Source organism: Gorilla gorilla, chromosome 3 (genome assembly GCF_029281585.2).
Source record: "Gorilla gorilla gorilla isolate KB3781 chromosome 3, NHGRI_mGorGor1-v2.1_pri, whole genome shotgun sequence".
NCBI lineage: Eukaryota > Metazoa > Chordata > Mammalia > Primates > Hominidae > Gorilla > Gorilla gorilla.
The window spans coordinates 106,090,749-106,110,165 of record NC_073227.2 but is presented as its reverse complement, the minus strand read 5'-3'; the positions used below and the strand labels follow the sequence as shown (position 1 = coordinate 106,110,165).

Sequence of the window (19,417 nt, the reverse complement as noted above, 5' to 3'; positions counted from 1 at the left end):
TTTTAATGGCAAAAACTGTGATAACTTTTGCACCAACCTAATATTATGAGGGACATGTTTCATGCGGCATACCTTCCCACATCCAGGGAACAGCCCTTCTTCCAGGGAATTCTGGGAACTCTGTGATGGTGAATCAATGCAATCAAACATTAAGCAGTTAATGCACCTATATTGATCCAGAGACTATCCAAGACTAACATGTGTGAATGAGTCAAGATGAGCATGTGTGAATGAGTGAGGGAAGATTTAATGTATTAATAAGATACAAGTACAATAAGCTGTGTGTCCTTAAGCAAAGAAATACCACAAGTTACTTTTAGTTTTGGCTTTGTGTTTTTATTATTTTGTGTTTGCTCTTAGCTTAATTTTTTTTTTTTACCATATTACATTAACTGAAAATATCTCCCCTATTTGAGGAAGAGACATAAATTGTGTGGTCATGTTAAAAATACAAAATAACAAAATCTGTAAGGTCTCTCAAAGATACTCTCCAAGTGAGAAAATAACATACAAATAAAGAGTCTTGTTCCAGATTCTGATTGCCAAAATACAGGAAGGACCCCCATAATTTGGATATGAGTATTTAATAATTGTCACTTATCTACAAATTTCCAAATAATTAAAATGACAAGAAAAATATTCTAGGTAGAATTTGCCACTAAAGTCAGATCAATAATATTTTAAAACTTAAAGAACCATTGACAAAAACCCAAACAAGCAGTGTGTCAACTCTATTATGCTGGAACCTACAACCAATACACCATATTGCCTTCCAGAGGGAGAAAAAGGAAGGGAATAGAAAATAGAGCCAACACAGAGAGAATGATGAAGAAAAGGCCATTAGATTATTACTGTATTTTCTTGCCTCAGGAATAATATTAATTCCTATGTATGAACTTTGTATAAATTTCTATATCCATGCACACATCAGTTCTGAGACTGATGCTAGTTTTGAAAGTGTTGAAGTAGGCAATACTGTAACATGGAATGGAAGAAGCATGGTGGTGAGGGGTAATAGTCTTCTGTTTTCCTGGAGGGACTTCCTTGGCACTGGAGATTATCTACGAATTCCGAAAAGGATCTTTGGCTGAGTAAACATTATTCCTTTTCCCCAGTCATTATACTTCTCAAGCTGTTGTTTAAGGGGGATAACCCAAGAGGTACAAGAAGGTGGACCTTTATTTCATCAGCTGCAGAACAATGTCACACCAACCAGTGCAGATGAAAAGAGAGTGCCTGCATGGGTGCAGGCTCAGTGTTACTCATTCAAAAGTCACATAATTGAAATTGTCTAAAATATGTTGAAGCTAATGTTTAAATAAAAGGATTTGCAGGTCGGGTGCAGTGGCTCTCCCCTGTAATCCTAGCACTTTGGGAGGCAGAGGTGGGCGGATCACGAGGTCAGGAGTTCAAGACCAGCCTGGTCAACATGGCGAAACCCTGTCTCTACTGAAAATACAAACATTAGCCAGGTGTGGTGGTGCATGCCTGTAATCCCGGCCACTCAGGAGGCTGAGGGAGGAGAATTTCTTGAACCCAGGAAGCGGAGGTTGCAGTGAGCCAAGATCATGCCACTGCACTCCAGCCTGGGGGTCAGGGTGAGACTCTGTCTCAAAAAAAAAAAAAAAAAAAAGAATATGCAGTAACACTTTGAAGATGAAAGGATATTTAAAAAGCATTGTATACAATTATATTTGGGAAGTATTCTTTCTCCCTTTGTACACATCATTGATCACGTCACTGGCTTAATAATATTACAAAAAGTGTTCTGAAAACTTTAGAAAAATAATCTTCAGTGGCATAAAACATCTCTGTTTCACTCTACCACTTTAGTATTTCAATGGAATTCAGATATCCTCTTGACAGATGTAAACTGCATTATAATGGCTTTACACAGCCCTCATTCAGTTGTCGGAAACTACTCTTACAAATAGCAGAAATGGTAATAGAAAATAGACACTTCTGTTAAAAATAAAGATATAGTACAAAGGATTTTGTCCCTCAAAGTTCCAGAATATATAGTTTTATCCCTCTCTATGATATATTAATATATTTGGATTGTTTGATTAAGCCATTTCCTCTGAGCATGAGAAATACTGTTCCCAAAAGAAAATAGCAAGTTGTATGACAACTCTTCTTAGTCACTGCTTCATACTCTTAAATAAATCACAAAACTTTCTTCTCAGGTGATGCCTTAATAAATTCTCTTAGGCCGGGTGCGGTGGCTCACGCCTGTAATCCCAGCACTTTGGGAGGCCGAGGTGGGCGGATCACGAGGTCAGGAGATCGAGACCATCCTGGCTAACATGGTGAAACCCCGTCTCTACTAAAAATACAAAAAATTAACCGGGCGTAGTGGCGGGCGCCTGTAGTCCCAGCTACTCGGGAGGCTGAGGCAGGAGAATGGCGTGAACCCGGGAGGCGGAGCTTGCAGTGAGCTGAGATTGCGCCACTGCACTCCAGCCTGGGCGACAGAGCCAGACTCCGTCTCAAAAAAAATAAAAATAAAAAATAAATAAATAAATAAATAAATAAATTCTCTTAAAAACTGTTCTATTTATATCGCCAGAATTTTGCTGTTTCCTTTTCTTATATTATGCTTACAATGAATCACAATAATCAAAAAGAAGGCACTGCTTCTTGTGTGTGTGTTTTCGGCAACATGTGGTGTGCCAGGAGCAGTGGATAAGTATGAAGGAAAACACACTTAGGGACTACTTATATTTTCTTTTCTATGTACACATAAGAACATTCTATTTTTGTGACAGGAAATACTCTAATCTCATTCCCTCACATATTTTATCTGAGATTTAAAAAAGAGTATACACAAAATGAGGGTCATCATTTTAAAACTTTTAAGACATGTTTAAAAATATAATGTGATGACAGAGTTTGCCAGATGCCATAAATAGAACTAAAACAGGCAGGATTATCCTATTCTTTGAATATTCTGTGGGAAATAAGGTTTGAAATTTCTACTTGCCCTGTTTTCATTTTTTTCAGGCTATGTTTTAGGAACTTAGTAACTTACCAGCCCCACTATTTCAAAACCATGGCCAGAAATCAAAGCAGACATCTCTAAGAAAAAATCTTTTAAGATCTAGAAGCAAAAGACATGCTTAACTTTGTTTCTTTAAGGATTCTTTATCACAAAAGCTTGTCGTAAATGAGCCGTTTGAATTATCACTGGAGTTTTTCGAAATATACATTTTAGAGTTACTTCAGACTCAAATATGTGCATTAAGCTTACTATTTAGACAAACCTAAAGCCAATAAATTCCGTGCTACTTCATGTTTCTACAAGTAGAGGGTAGCGAATGGTGTGTGCTGTAACATTTATGACCTCCTGCTAACACAAAATTTCATTTAAAAAATTTATTGGTGTTATATAACTGGAAACTAACTTTGCTTCTCTTATATCTGTCAACTCTCTATTTATCTTATTATCTTTAATTTATGATGCCAGAAAAAATATTACCCTATTTCAACAAGAATTTCTTCAGTACTGAAAAACAATGGATTCTCTGCATACAGTAACATTTTTGAGCCTAATTAAATAATGACAGGGAGTTAAAACAAGTCCAAGTATTAGTTGATGGGTGCAATTTGTTGATGTTCTTCAGTGGTGCATGACAATAAGATCTGACAGAGCTTCAGACTGTACTACAATAAATCAACTTGATGATCTCAGATTTCTAAAACAGGAACTATACCAGATCTTTGTGATCAGATATTTCCTGAGAAAATAAAGCCAAACTGAGAAAATGTGTGTAGAGAGAGCTGAGACAATCAAGGAGAGAAATTGCCTGAAGTAAGAAAAATGTTTTTTTAAGAAAGGAAAAGGAGAGTCCATAGGCTGGATTTCAGGGAAACATTTTTTTTGAGGGTTCAGATAAGCTATGGGGACAAATGCAAGAAATGAAAAAAATTTTAAGAGCTATTGCAATAAATTCAGAATTGTAACATATTCTAATATAGTCCAAGAAACTTCATTGGATTAAAGAAAATATTTATTGTTACTGAGCCATGTTTCTTTAAAGCAGTCTGTGCTATGAGTAGAACATGTGTGGCTTGGCTTTTATATTGGTAACACGGGATACTCCATTTTTCTTCCCTGGCCTTGATTTTAGGATGTTTCTTCAGGACCAGTATATTCTGAATTCTCTTAATCCTGACAATCATGTTTTATTTGAAATATAGTTTTTAAAACTGTCAAAAGTTTAGATTTTTATTGGAGTATGACATTATATTTTCCCATATTTGTATTATTGATTACTAAATTGCTTCAAGCTCATTTAAAAAAAGCCTGATTGTTCGGACAAATTAGAATTGCCATCCCATTTGTTCCCATTATCAATATTCAAATGTCATCATTGACAGTTTTGTTGTATATTTCTGCTCTCTACTGTACATCTTCAAGAACACAAATTTTTCAGTATCGTTTTTGCTTCCTTGTAACTCAAACCTGACCACATAATTTAACTAAAAAGCACAGTTCTTTTCGTTAGGCTGGCTCTTGAGCTCCATCAAAGGATACACAATGCACAATTGGACACTACTGACCACCTCCACCTTTACTTGGGAAATTCCCATTTCCTATCAAAACATTTGAAATTTTTTTTGCCTCCATGTCCGCATTTGTACTAGTCAAGATAGGCTAAATTATGCTGCACTAACAAGCAGTTCTACAACAAAGATTATTTCTGACTTATACCAGTCCAATGTGGGTCAGCAGAGTCCTTAGCTCATCATAGTCACTCAAGCACCTCAATATGTGCTTCCATGATCCCATAGCCATTGGAAGGGCACACGATGACCCCAATCATTGCACCTAAATCTTCTACATGGAAGTGGGACACATCACTTCTGCTCATTCTTCATTGGTCAAAGCAAGTTACCTGGCCATGACTAACTTTAAAGGAGGGGAGAGATATAATTGATATAACTCTCTTTTGTGCCTGGAGAGCAGAGAGGTGGAAATATTTGGTGAATACCTTTCATAACTATCTCGGTATTTTAACACATACAATTTCTTTCCTGGTGTCACTTTTCAAATCTTAATCACTTAGTAGAGAGCAATATTTTATGTTTGTACCTCTTATCTTTGCCCTTAAATATGCCTTCTTGCTCAATCTGAATGTGTTATAGTAGCAGAATTTATAACACTGAACACATTGATGATAAGTTCATTCTGAAAAACAAAAATATAAAAGGCCTATGCAGATGCCCACAATATGGACATTTAGTTCTAACCCTACCTACTTTTTCAGGCAGCTGCCCTCATACGCCATTTAATGGAGTTCTTCCCTTTCTGTGATTCTTTATTTCTTTGTTTGGTTAAAAAGGGGAAGGACACAACAGGTTTTGACTAGCATTGGATTCTCAATCTGCTGCATAAACCTACTATTTAGTTCTTACAGACCTTAGTGACAATAAATGTTTACTGATTAATGGGTAAAAGCCTGATATATTTATTTTTAGACAACGTTTTAATTTTTTCCAATGTAGTTCATGAAGAGAGAAATCATATGTGAAACAGTCACACTAAACTTGGCTGAAAACAAAAGGCTATGACTACACTGCCTGGAAGAATGCTTATTCAATATTCCCTAGACTAGCATATTTCTCAATAGAGACAAGAGCATATACTGTAGCCATGGAAAATCTGGAGAACGAAGCATTTGAAAATACCATTTATACTACATCAAACTTGAGCCCACTCAGGCAATGTAAATCTTTCCCATATGTGATGACTACTTGTTGTCCAGCTTCCAGTTCTAAAGAGACACTGTAAATATCCCAAATAGTCCTTTTTAACTCCTACCAAGAGTCTGTCTTTATGCTTGTGGTTGAAAGAACAGTTCTCTAATAAATGTGAAGGAGAGATTTTTTACTCTGGGAAGAGCAAAAGGATATAATCTTGTATTTCAGGTATAAATTGAAACCATTTTCATATCTCAGAATGAGTGTAAATTTCAATAAAAGTAAGTTTCCCTTAAAATCATAGAGACAATAAAACTAAAGACAGACAAATGATTGTTTTCAAGATTGATTGTATCTTGAATTATAAATTGGAACCTAAAATTCTCAATGTTTTGGTGCAAGATACAGTTATTGGAACCATTTTCAGAGCTTCAAATCAAGATATGGTGTGAAAAAGAATGATTTGTGTGCTACATGGGATGCAAGAGACAGTCCGAGAGGTATAATATGGCTAGTAAATTGTCAACTTCCTAAGGCATTTAGATGACTTAAAGCAGTGCTTTCCAAAGTGTGGTCCATGGACCACCTGTGCCATAATCACCTGGAGTTTTTGTTAAAATGCATATTCTGGGGCCCCATATCAGATTAGTTGAATCAGATACTTTGGGCATAGGGCCTAGAAATTTGCATTTTAAGTTCTTATAGTGATTTCTGCACCTAATAAAAAAAATTGTAATGTACACAGGTTTATTGAGAGAAGAAAAGAGGAAAGGATATGTAAAGTCAGGGCATTGGAAGACAGTCCAGAAACGTAAGCAATGACTAATGAAACATTCTTTCTTAGATCTTAAAGCAAGGAGATACAAAAATCCAATAGTCTTAGAAGACAAAATATCATACTGATGGTTGAGTAGGACTTCTCAAGAACATTCTAGTATATCCTTAGCATTGTCTCTCGGAGAGAAGGCAATCATAATCTCCAGCAACAGTTTCTACAGTGAATGCACTGGAATGGTTGGCACCAACTTCTCCATTCCCCTAAGACCTTCTGGTAGTTTACCATGAATGTCAAAAGTCCAGAACAGGGTAGCCCTGAAGAATACCTGACATTCTCTATAGGTTTGCAATATAATATGCTTTTCTGTACTACCACTTGGCTCTCACTGCCAACTCAGTTTTCCTTCATACTCTGTGGCATCAGATGTTGGTTCTATTATAAGTTGAATTTTTACTTTTTTGGTGTCTCTGTTCCTATCTAATTCCCAGTGCTCGATGAGCCTGCATCTTTCTTGCCATTTCACTCTTAAGAAGAGTTTTATCCCTGAACTCCAGCCAACCTGCTGACTAATTCTCTCTTTAAAAAAAAAAAAGAAAAAGAAAAAGTCTGCCTGATCTGTTTAGTATTGCCTTTTCTTTGATTCTCTGTAGAGTTTCTATGCCATCTATGGGCATGCATCTCTTCGAATCTTGATGTGTTCACCAACACAGGTGCTCTCCAAAATCCCATCTTTTTTTGTTTTTTAAATGGAGGTTCCATTACGTAGGCATGATTAAGTAAAGTATTGACCAGGGGTAATTAACTCAGACTTCAGCCCCTCTCCCGCCTCTGGAGGTTGAGTGCTGGGACTGAAAGTTCCAACCTTCTAATTGTGCCTTGGCCTTTCTGGAGACCAGACCCTATGCTGGAGCTATCTAGGGGCCCCAGCCACAAGTCATCTCATTAGCACACAAAAGACACTCTCATCACTCTAGAGATTCCATGGATTTTGAAAGCTGTGTCCCAGGAGAAAGGAACAAAGGCCAAATATGTATTTCTTATTATGCCACATCCTCGAGAAAACAGAAGTGATTTTCCTTTCTGTCCTTGATCTCTATGGAGCCCATATCTTAGAACAGGTGTTACTTTCTGGGAATCTTAGCTGTACTTTAAGAACTTGGGAAAAGATCACTCATTACCAGTATGGGCTCAGTTTATAAGGCACTTTCAGCCAAGCAACAATCCTTTTGAGTGATTTATGAAAATTTCTGCATTTGCTTTGTGTCACTTAAGATAACACTGGTAAGGAGTGGAAAGATAATAAATGTTTGTGATCCTTAGAGACCAGAATTTGTATGAAATATAAACTAAAATCTGAAGCTCTATTAAACTGTCTAAAGTGGAGATTCTCCTGTAAGATTACTTTATTATTCCCTAATCCTCTCACCTCTACGGTCAAGACCTAACCAGGTCAAATCCTACACTTCGTATTTCAAGCTTTGAAATCCCTCCAGCTTCAAAAAAATAAAGTATACTTTACACTTTTGATAAGATTATAAACCATTATTACCAACCAAAATTTTTAATAGCAAAATAGATAGCTAAAAATGATTGGTTTAAGTTTAAAATATAATTTGTGTAGAAGGAATAGATGTTAGTCTATAAAACCAGGTGTATAAGATATAACTTCCTTATTTTTTTATATTGCCAGGTGGCTGAAACTTAATTTTGATTAACTTACTTTCTTTATATCATCTGATGTCAGGAACAGAGAGAGTTACATGTCCTGGGTGGGGATGAGGGGGAATCTGGTCTGTGGTCATCATCTCCTGCGCACATAGGCATCTCTGATATACTGGCTTCCTCATCCATGTGTGTTCCTAGGCTTAAGTCCACAGACCCTGTGGCTATGTTTGGGCTTCTCTGGATTTGTCTCTCTCACCACTCCTTCTCTTCCTTTCTTCGCTGCATTTAGGGCATGGGGTTAACCTGGGAGGCTGTTTTGGACACATCTTCTTAGACACCCATTTCTAATGACCCGGCGCTACGCAGGGCACTAAAAAGTGATGCAAGTTTTGCAGCCTCCATGCACTTTACATGGGAAGTGATCCACAGGTTCCTTTGGTCTTAGATTTTCCCAGTGTGATCTGGGTTTTCAGTTCTGTCCCCCATGTACTCAGCTCAGGGAGTACCCAGCATGGTGTGGCAGAAGTTGGAGCACTTAGGATCCTGCCACCCCTCAAGAACCTGATGTCTCTTTGTATCTCCTCTGATTCTGCCTTTGGCTCCATTACCATGAAAATTATTAATATCTGCATTATTTGCTCTTAGTGGTAGGGTAAAGAAATCTGTTTTATTTTGTTGTTGTCATTATAATTTAAAATTTGAACCCTGAGTCCTTACGGAGTTAGATTTTTGAAACTCAAAAGCTGTTACAAACAAAAAATCCAAAACACTTTTTTTTAATTATCCCTTTTCTTAGGCAATATTTGTCACAAAATAAATGGGATTGGAGCAAAGCCAAATGCAAGGAGGTAGACCACGAGCTAACATCTCAAAATATCTCTCAAATGTCAGCATCGAGTCTAAGTCCCCATCATGTGAAGCACAACTGCTGAAACTCCGACAAACGGTGAAGAATCTAAGATAAACAAAGTTGAATGAGTCACCTGAATGGTCATCTGCTTTATGATGAAATCTGAGCAAATAAGAAATGAAATATATGGAGAGCAAAGGCCTGGAATATTTTACCAAAAGGGAAGAAAAGCAAGCTCATATCCTCTTGTTAGTGTCTTTTAACTTTCCAGTCACTTAATTAAATGTCCACTGCGACAGCCCGGGCAATCCGTCAGCACATTCTCACAGAGAATATGTCCACATTTGTAACAAGACCAGAGCAATACTGGACCCCAAAATTTGGGATTTGTGGGTGAAACACTGTGCTCAGACAAATATGTAAGACAAAGCCCCTGCCCTCAAAGAGCTTACAGTCCAGCTGAGCTTAAATGGACTGGTTAGTAAGAAGTCAGAATGTGAAGTGCTGAAAGTCACAGCAAAGTTTTGAAAGAGGAGGGATGAAGTAAAGTGATTCAGAAGTAATGATTCCAGAAAAACAAGACCTAGGAAAACTTCTCTGGGCTGAAAAACCACCTGCATGTGGCAAACCATACAAAGGTGAGAAAGTACAGAAATGCTGAAGCCAGCCACGTATATGAGAAAGTGGGCAGAGTTAGTGACAAGCCTGAGGGGAAGGAAGAAGGGAAGCATTCAACATTTACTCTAATCGGGTTTGTTGTCCCAAACAATTTCCCCCAATATCTCTGTGTGTGTGTGTTCATAAGAGTTACAGTACTTCATATTATAAAACTGCCACAATATCATGTTAATACTTTTTGAAATGCATATCTCTGACACAAAGATTTGCTTTACTTCAGAGAATACTGTGGAGCATTGGGAGCTGCACTTTGGGGGCGATTCATAAATATTTTATTATTTTATTTGTTATGTATGCCACTAATTCCCATTTCAAGAGCTACAGAAGTTCAAAGTCAAGAAAACATTGTGTGGAAGGCTTCCCCTACTAAAAAGTAGCTCCTATGAATGAAAAAGGATGGATTTCTAAGATGTTATTCCTGCTGACAGCCAAAGATGAAGAGAGAAAGGAAGAGAAGCCTCAGATTTATTTCTGCTGCAGGTTTGAGACTTTGCAATGGAATTACTACTCCAAGAAGTTGCCAGTATGGCTGCAGGTTCTTAACGAGGAAACACATTCTAGAGTTGCTATGTGATTATTGATAAGTCCTTAACTTAATTTGGACAGTTTTGGTCATTAGAGAAATATGTGGGGGTTAATTATGAGATCATTAAGATCCCATCCAACTTCCCAATTGTATGACTTATGCAACTTCCATTTATAAGTAATTAATGAGTTAATTAAGGAAATGAAATAAGCCATAGATGCTAAGAAAAAGCCTAAGTCCTTTTACAGAAATAAAAAAAAAAGGTAGTAGTGGTCTCTGAGAGAAGCATTAGAAGAAACACTAACAACAACTTTCCAAAAACCCATACTGGGTATAAGAAATGATGGTCACTTTATCTTCCCAAAGTGACAAGCAGGTGTCACTCTGGAAAATTAATTTATGACTCTAGGGTAGCAGTTATAGCAAAATAATATTCCTGGCACATGTCTGAAGACCCTTAGTCATTACTTTGAAGTATTTCCACTTAAATTTGACAACGGCACTGATGGATTCTTAAATTGAAAGAAAGGACAGTATTCTGGCAAACGAGGCAGCCTGGTGTCAAAAAATGTGGGATAGGTTTCTGGCTACTCCAGTTGCTTGTTTTGTGACACTAAGAATAAATAAAGAAAACCACATATAAGCATTGAACAAAGGAAAGTGTTTATTTGCGTTATATAGTTTGTAATTGTTAAAAAGAAAAAAAAACCTGTTTTACTTTTCTTGCTGCTCTTTCTTAAAAAAACAAAACAAAACAAAACAAAATAACAACAACAACAAAAACACAACAAGGAGATGATTTTATCTCAAAATAAAATATAATACTCACTTGCCTTTGTTTTACCACCACTTGCAATCGGGCCAAGACCATTGGTACTATCTGAATTTAACTTTACTGTAGACTTCTTCAAAACCCAAATTGAACTCAGAGAATAAAGCAGTCTCTTTAAGATAAATTTGATTCCATTTTTATAATGTCTAGTACAAACAGAACAAAATGTTTTCTTTTGAGTGCTGAATGAACAATATATGGGAAATGCTCAGAGCACTGTGGCTGGCACATAGAAGGTTTTGACATAGGTTATTCATTATTGACACCCTGAAACTGAGTAACACACAGGATGACACACGTAAATGCACCAAAGCTGGACCTCAAATTCTGAAATTCAACTTTACAGCCTCTGCTTCTGTCCATCTGCTAAGGACTCATTGAAAAGTTGGGGGGTATAAATATATCTATCTATATTTATGTGTCTATATCTAGATAGGAAAGCAGATAGATAGATAGATAGATAGATAGATAGATAGATAGATAGATAGATAGATAGACAGAGATATATAATCATCTTCAAATTGCCAAATGTATAGAGGATAGACTGTAGTAGAAAAGGATTGGGGCGGGGACAGTAGGCTAATAAGAGGGAATTAAATTCTGAGCAAGAATGTGGCCATGGAAATAAAAAGGAAAAATGCCAAGGAAATGGTTGCTAAAATTCTAATTGGCACCTGGTTGTATAAAATGTGATGGAGGAGATGAAAGATGGAAGGCTAGTTTGACTGAGGGAAAGACATGGAGTTTGAAGCACTGGAATACCATAGACAGCATTGAATAGGAGGCCCTGACCAGCAGGGCAACTGTCTGAGGTTGTGCAGGCTGAGCAGGGGCTGAAATCCAGCTCAGTTTGCTGCCAAGCTGAAGATCCTGATGCGAGCATTGTGCATCTGGAGGAAGGGGACGTTTGTTACAACTCGCACAAAGGGTGGAAGAGGCTTTGCTGATCAGATATCCACACTGAGCTTTAAGATGAAGCCATAGGCCTATATGAAATTTTCCAAGGAAGAAAGACTAAGAGAGAAAACAAAATAAACACAGACACTGAAACCAAGAAGGTGGGAAGAAAACAGGAGCCCTCTAACAAGAGGGAAGAAAAAAAAAGCCTAGGAGAGGGGCAGAGCCATAGGCTATGTACTAGATCTCTACAAGATCTCTAATATCAAAAGACAGAACTATTTCAAGAAGAGCATGAGGGTGAACAGTATAGATGGCAGAAAGAACAGAAGGTGAAGACAGAGATAAAAAGCTGTTGAATTCAACTGTTAATTCAGCCATCATGAGCAACCTCTGAGAGGTCATTTCAATATTGTGGTAGAAATAATGCCAAAGTGCAAAGGGCAATCAACTCAGAGGGAGGCAAGGGAGAATAAACAAAAAATATAAATTTTTCTTGGCACCAGGAATAAAGAACATGGTTGAAAAGGCTGAAGATTTGTTTGTTTGTTTCATGCAGAAGAGGCCTGAACATCGTTGTGCAGTGAGGAAAAGCAAAGGTGCAAGTAAAAGGACATAATTTATGAAGCAAGTCCTGGTTCCATCTTCATAAATATTTTGTTTAAAAGTTCCGTAAACACCAGTGGCCCAGGAAATGCTTTAGCAAATACTCATTAACAAAATGACAGCTATTTAAAAATGTTCCCATAGCTATCATATGTTTATCACTCCTTGAGAATAAAGTCTGGCATGGAATCGTGACTGTTTTCTTTAGTATGAGAACCCTTCCATTCCCTGGGGATTTTCAGAGAATGGGGTACATGATTGACCTCTTACTCAGACAGAAGGAAATTATGCTTTCACTTCCTGCCCCCTTATGTATTTGTCACTCAGTCATTACTTCTGGCTAGATACAGATATTAGACTGAAAGCTTGGAAGCCAAGGTTCTAGATGAGTAATATTTCAGGACTAGTTCTCCTACTCTTAAAAAAAAAAAAGTGATCAGGACTCACTAATTTCCAAGTCATTTCAGTTCTGAAATAATCAAATGAGCAAATTCATATGTAAAAGAATGCTTATCCTAATTTTATTCACAGCAGAAGTCACTGAAACAATGTAGGTCCCCAACAATAGGAGCCATGTTCTATTATGTAAAGTATAACCATAGAATGGAAGAATACACAACAGTAAATTTTTTTTCAAAGTGTTCTGATTGATATAAAACAAATAATTTCCACAATACCTACAGCAAAAGAAACAAAACCAAAAAAGAAAAGGAGGGGGGTTATAGAATAACACTTGAGACCTTCTTGTCCTCCAATTCCACTTTCTGAATTATTATTGACTGTAGATACCCGATGCTTTTTCTTCTGGCAATTTACAGTTCCAAATTACTGTTGCTAACAGTAATTTCAGAATTTATTAAATGGCTTTGCTTAATGAACTGTTCATGTTTTAGCATGATTCAGCAGTATACTAAGTAACAAATACTCCAATAATCAAATATGAAATAAAACATAGCAGTTTTAACATCATTTTATTTGTCGATGTCTTTTTAAATTAAGGTTTGAAAGTAATAGTCATTCAACAAACATTTATTGCATGATTAAGATGTATTAATACAAAAAGAACCTTGGATTCATATTACCTCTTCAACTGTCCAGAAGCTCCAATTTAATATGTTAAACAAAGGCCAATATGTAGGAACATACTTGAGTCAGTTTGAGTATCTTTTTTCCCTGGGAGATTGTAATTGAAAATGAACTAAATGTGGATTTTTCAAAGAACAAAGCATTTATCTCTTTCTCTGTTCAACAACTTCAGAAATCTCAATATCTTCTCTTCCCTGAACACAATCAAAAACACTAAGCTTGACAGTTCCTTGGGAAACATAAATCTTGCTCACTGAATTCTAGTTTATAAGGGGCTGAATTCTGAGGCTTCTGGAGAATTCTCATAAGGTTGTACTAAGAAGCACCTTTATAAGGTGTTATCAGTGAATGCTAACATGCATTAATTCATTTAAATGGTTGTTTCCTTTTCCAGGTTTAAAAAGTATCTTTCTAAATCGAAGTCTTCCTAAGCGTGTATTCATAATGACACTGACATTTCAGGAATTTTAAATTTAGGTCTTATGGTACAAAAGTTCTAAATTTAAAATACATATTCTTTAGTATGTCGAATTTCCTATTTAGGTATGAACACGAAAATTAAATTTCGATTAAAATGAAAGAGGAGTCAAGTGAGGAAAAGCTTTACTGAATTGACTTAACATAGCATATTTTCAGTTTAAAACAGTGGTGTTTCAATTGGAATAACATTTCATTTTAAAATAAGTCATGCCACCTAACTGAAGGTAGGAAGCAAAAATAAGCACAATTTCTAGACAATTGTTTTTTTTTTCTTTCTTTCTTTTTTTTTTTTTTTGAGATAGAGTCTCGATCTGTTGCCCATATTGGAGTGCAGTGGTGTGATCTCGGCTCACTGAAACCTCCGCCTACCAGGTTGCAGTGATGCTCCTACCTCAGCCTCCCGGGTAGCTGGGATTACAGACATGCGCCACCGTGCCTGGCTAATTTTTTTATTTTTTTGTAGTAGAGATGGGGTTTCACCATGTTGGCCAGGCTGCCCTCGAACTCCTGACCTCAAGTGATTCGTCCGCCTTGGCCTCCCAAAGTGCTGGGATTACAGGTGTGAATCACCATGCCTGGCCTAGAGAATTGTTTTAGACAAAGTTAACAAACATATGCATATCCCAAATTCATTACTGCAGACAAAAGCCAGTCTCCAATTCGTTGTTTCAAACAGAAAAGTTTGTCATATACACCATCTGATGCTTTAACACTTAGGAAAAATTTCTACAGTGACTAGGTGAAACTTGTATTTTTTTAAAAATTAAAGAAAAATGAGCTTCTAATACAAAAGTCTTCACAATGTGATTCCAAATAAAGTTAAATGATCAAGTATTTAGCCAAGGAATCTAATTAAAGTTGAAACATAGAATTGCCCTGGACTCAGCTTATAGCTTAATAAATGTATGTAATATATCCAGTTTTTTTCTTTTGTAGAGTGAGATTAATAAAAGTGACTACTATCATTTTCAAGATCTTTGAGAAATCAGTGATTCGTTTTGCTCTAAAATGCACAATATAAAAATATTAGAAGAAAACACATATTGTCATATATTGTGCTACTAATTCATTGTACATGGTTTATAAAATTGCTTTGTAGTGTTTTTCAGCTTAAAAGAACTTGTAAGTTAGAAAGCCATTCAAGAAATCAGAAAAATCACTGAGAAAATAAATCTTGCCTTATTCATTGTTTTCTTAAGCATAATCTCCACACAGAAGAATTGAATAAACCAGAAAATGAATATATTTTTCCTTTTCTCTCTTTCCTACAAAGTGTTATTATGCTGTTTCCCAGCTAGGCATGCATGTGAACAGCGTGATTGTGAATGGGACTAAAGTAAAACACTTAGTGCTTGATTAATATTAGGTATGCCTCTTGGGATTTGTTTAGTCACTGATTCCTTGACACACACCTCCAGTAACTTTATAAAAAGAACAAACCACACTTTCGGTATAAGATGCAGTAACACATTACTTATTCCAGAACTACTTCCATGGCAACCTCTACTACAGAACACAACTAAGAACTTGGACACAAGCCAAGTGTCTCCTGAGCACCCAAAATAGATGTCACCGTGTCTATGTCCTTTGGCACATGCACGTTTCTCATAAGAGAATCTCTTGGACCCTCAGATAAAGTTATTGCCTCTTATTCGTCCATAATTTTTTATAAACTTGTTCATTTTCTGGTGTTCTTGCTCCCAGCACAAAATAATCATGAAGAGGTTGTTGAGGTTGAAGGAAGTTATTAGAGATATGCAAACTGTCTACACCAGTAAGTAAAGAAGTCACTCTTCAATATGGAAGGTGGACACAGGAGGAAAAAAAAAAGTCCTATAAAAATAATACAAGAATTAAAAAAAGGCTGGGCGCAGTGGCTCACGCCTGTAATCCCAGCACTTTGGGAGGCCGAGGTGGGTGGATCATGAGGTCAGCAGTTCAAGACCAGTGTGGCCAACATGGTGAAACCCCATCTCTACCAAAATTACAAAAATTAGCCAGGCATGGTGGCAGGCCCCTGTAATCCCAGCTACTCTGGAGGCTGAGGCAGGAGAATAGCTTGAATCCAGGAGGTGGAGGTTGCAGTGAGCCAAGACCGTGCCATTGCACTCCAGCCTGGGTGACAGAGCAAGACTCCATCTCAAAAAAATAAAAATAAAAAATAAAAAATAAAAAAAAACAGTGATTATGTGACCATTTGATCTAAGAATTAATAGCCTTATATCCATGCAATGTATTATTGCATTATAGAAAAATTCTATAATATGTATCCATGAGTAATACTGAGAAATTAAGGGAACATTAAATTGCATTTAGTCCCCTCCAGAGAGAGCTCAAAACATATAGTGGATCTCAGAAAGAGAATGATCCACAAGTGGCTAAATTCTTTCAAAAGCTTTTCAAGTTTTCAGTGGTAAAAGTTTACTTTTTAAACTTCACTTTATGGAAAATTCACATATATTGAACCCCTTAATGTTCTCCATTGTTGTTTTATTGGCCAGCAGCAAATATTATATACTAGCTAGCCAGGGCCTCGGGGAAAGAGTGACACCTGGAATGCTAAGGTACACAGGGATTTTTTTCTGTGCCACATTGGGCTATTCCCCTTCTGCTCTGGAAGACCCTCTATGGATCAGTGACTTGAAATCCTTTTGAAAATTTCACTCTTCTTAGAAATGTTGCTCCATTAAGGTGAATGAGCTTACACTAAGATAAGCTTCATTAAAAAAAAGAAAAGTAGGCTTATTAGAATTTTTTTAAAAAATAATGAATAAAGAGAAGGAAGGATTAAAATTAACAGCTAAATATAGAAGCAAACTGGAGGCAAAAACCCCAATTCAAAATAACTGTGTTTCCCAGGTCAGATCTACCAAGCTGTGATGAGTTTAGTGAGCCTTGACTGAATCAGTTAAAGTGCCTAGACTGCCCTACCCAGGTTCTCTTGTCTGATTGGCTCCATATTAGTTCTATATTTCAAGTTGAAGATTCATTAAGCTCCCCCTCCTGCCCAGTCAAGAACATTCTGTACATTTTGTAATGCTAAAGTGTATTTATCTTTATCCAACACAAGCAATAAAACACAAAAACCACACATGACAAGATACAACAAAGAAACAAACCTAAACTAAGCTTTAAAATAAAACAACACCAACAATCATCTGGTTCCTAAAAACACTAACAAAACAAAGCAAAATCCGAGTAGTTTCAAATATCAACAGCCACAAAATAATACAGTTAAAAAGCTAAAATATTTTCAAGAATATATTTTCTCTCAAAATAGAGGTGAAGAGGGAGGAAAAAAAGGTCAAATGACCACTAAATACTTGTCCCCAAAACAAATGAACCCTGAAGATTTAAATGAGTAAAAACAGTACCTTATAAGTCACTGGTCTGGTCTACGCACAGCTGTTCCCAGTGCCGACTCTTGTTTAACTGTCCACTGCCTTCAGTTTAAAGTTAATTCTTTTGGCAAAAAAGTACAGAGCTTGTCTGGAAAATGCTGTTTGGACACAAACTATTCCTTTCAAAGTGGTGGTAGCTATATTTAAGTTTTCTTGTAGAAGGGGATATAAACTCTTCCTGTAGCTAATTTTCTTTCTCCTCCTTCTCAGACTTAGTCAGTATCCTCCCATCCCATATATTGAAGAAAGAGACAGAGAGGGGAAAAAAAAACCTACAAGGAAATATACCTTAAATAATGTAGTATTTGAGCATTTAGAAACAAAACAAAACAAAATAAGAAATAGGAATCATAGAAAGCTCATCAGGACCTTAAATATAATTTAGCCGGGTGAACCCATTTTGTAGATAAGGGAAGTGAAACCCAGAGAAAAATATGATTTGTATAAGGTCACTCACACGGCTAGTTAGTGCCACAGTTAACAAATAACCAGGTTTCACAACTCCTGCTTCAATGCTTTTTCCACTACACTAACATACCTGAGGGGAAATAGTTTACCTTTTCCTCTCTATCCTTGCATAATAAGCAAAGGAATCGGCAGGGAGCAGTAACACAATTAGGATGTGAGAACTGTCTCAGAGAAAATATTTCCTTTGGATTTAAAATCCTTAATATTGAAACTTTCCCTTTAATCTCCAATTTCTTTGTATATTAGGAAATAATCTTTTCCTTTGCTGATTGTCCAGAATATTTTTACAACTCAGGAGTTGCCATGTTTCAAGGGATGCTAACATTTATTAGTCCTTACAGAGTACTGCTTCAGTAAGGCATGGTGCTGTGACAGGTGGCAGAATAAGTGTTCTACCTAGTATCAGTGATACTACTCCATGGCTCTTAAACTAGACACACATTTACTATTATCACAAATCCCCACTTTCAATCTGTCAAGATTTTTTGAATACACACGTTTGGTTTTGATTATTGTTGATTGTATACTTTGTTAAATAAAACAGAGAAGCAACAACAATTTTCATTGGTGTCTTTCATGTATTTCCTATTTATTGGTGAATAAATTATGTTTTTCTAACTGAAAGAGTGATGTGCTTATTATAATAATTTTTAGAATTACCTTTTTGAAATGTATTCATTCATTCACTTATTTAACAAATATTTATCGAACATTCATAAGATCTATCTCATCCCTCCCACGTGAAATAGTGTAACAGACAAGCAATAGCTTCCTTAGAAAAGTAGGGAATTTTCAAATAAAATCAAAGGGTTTGCATGGGAAGTAAGGTCAATTCTCTATGACTACTTCTGTATTCATTCTCACACTTCAAACATGTGTCCTCGATTTATTTATATCCTATCGATTGGGTTGCTCCAATCTTAAAACATCCTGCCCAGGTCAAGTAAACCAAAATATGAAGTGGCCCACACTGAAATCACTCTGGCCACTATTAATCTTTCCATTTGATCTGGCTCCTTAAATTTTAAAGCAAAATCTTCTTTACACTTTGCAATTCCAAGACACAATGAGAAATGCTCAGATCATTCAAGGCCTATCTTCAAACTGTTACCTATTCTTTAATTCAGAAATGCACTGTTTGGTTTTAATATTTCTCGTCTACTTTTAAGGCATCTACTCTTGCCCTGTTCTTTGGCAGGAAGCAGTATGCTTATGACCAAATAATTATAAAAGTGTAATTAATATTTAAAATGACAATTAGATTTTCTGGAACACATTTTCCAAAATGTTGAGAAATTAATGGGTATGATAGCACTTTTCTAATGCTGACAAATAAGCAACTGAGATTCAAAACAGAAATGTTGAGAAAGAAATTTTAGAAAACCATGGTTTTTGACACAATGACAGCATCTTATTTTCCTTTTATTCTCATTTGATTATGTCTGTT

At 36.3% G+C, this 19,417-nt stretch overlaps 1 protein-coding gene across 2 annotated transcripts in view; it reads right to left on the bottom strand.

The window, feature by feature from the left end:
• Positions 1-19,417, bottom strand: part of ARHGAP24 (Rho GTPase activating protein 24) — a 537,203-nt gene that overhangs the window by 209,620 nt on the left and 308,166 nt on the right. Inside the window, exon 1 of one of the 2 annotated variants that reach the window (XM_004039076.5) lies at positions 17,476-17,850. The exons of the other annotated variant lie outside the window; for it this stretch is intronic. The gene's annotated coding sequence lies outside the window, so the exon portion shown is untranslated. Of the gene's footprint in view, positions 1-17,475; positions 17,851-19,417 lie in introns of those variants that run through there. 2 annotated transcript variants of the gene reach the window in all.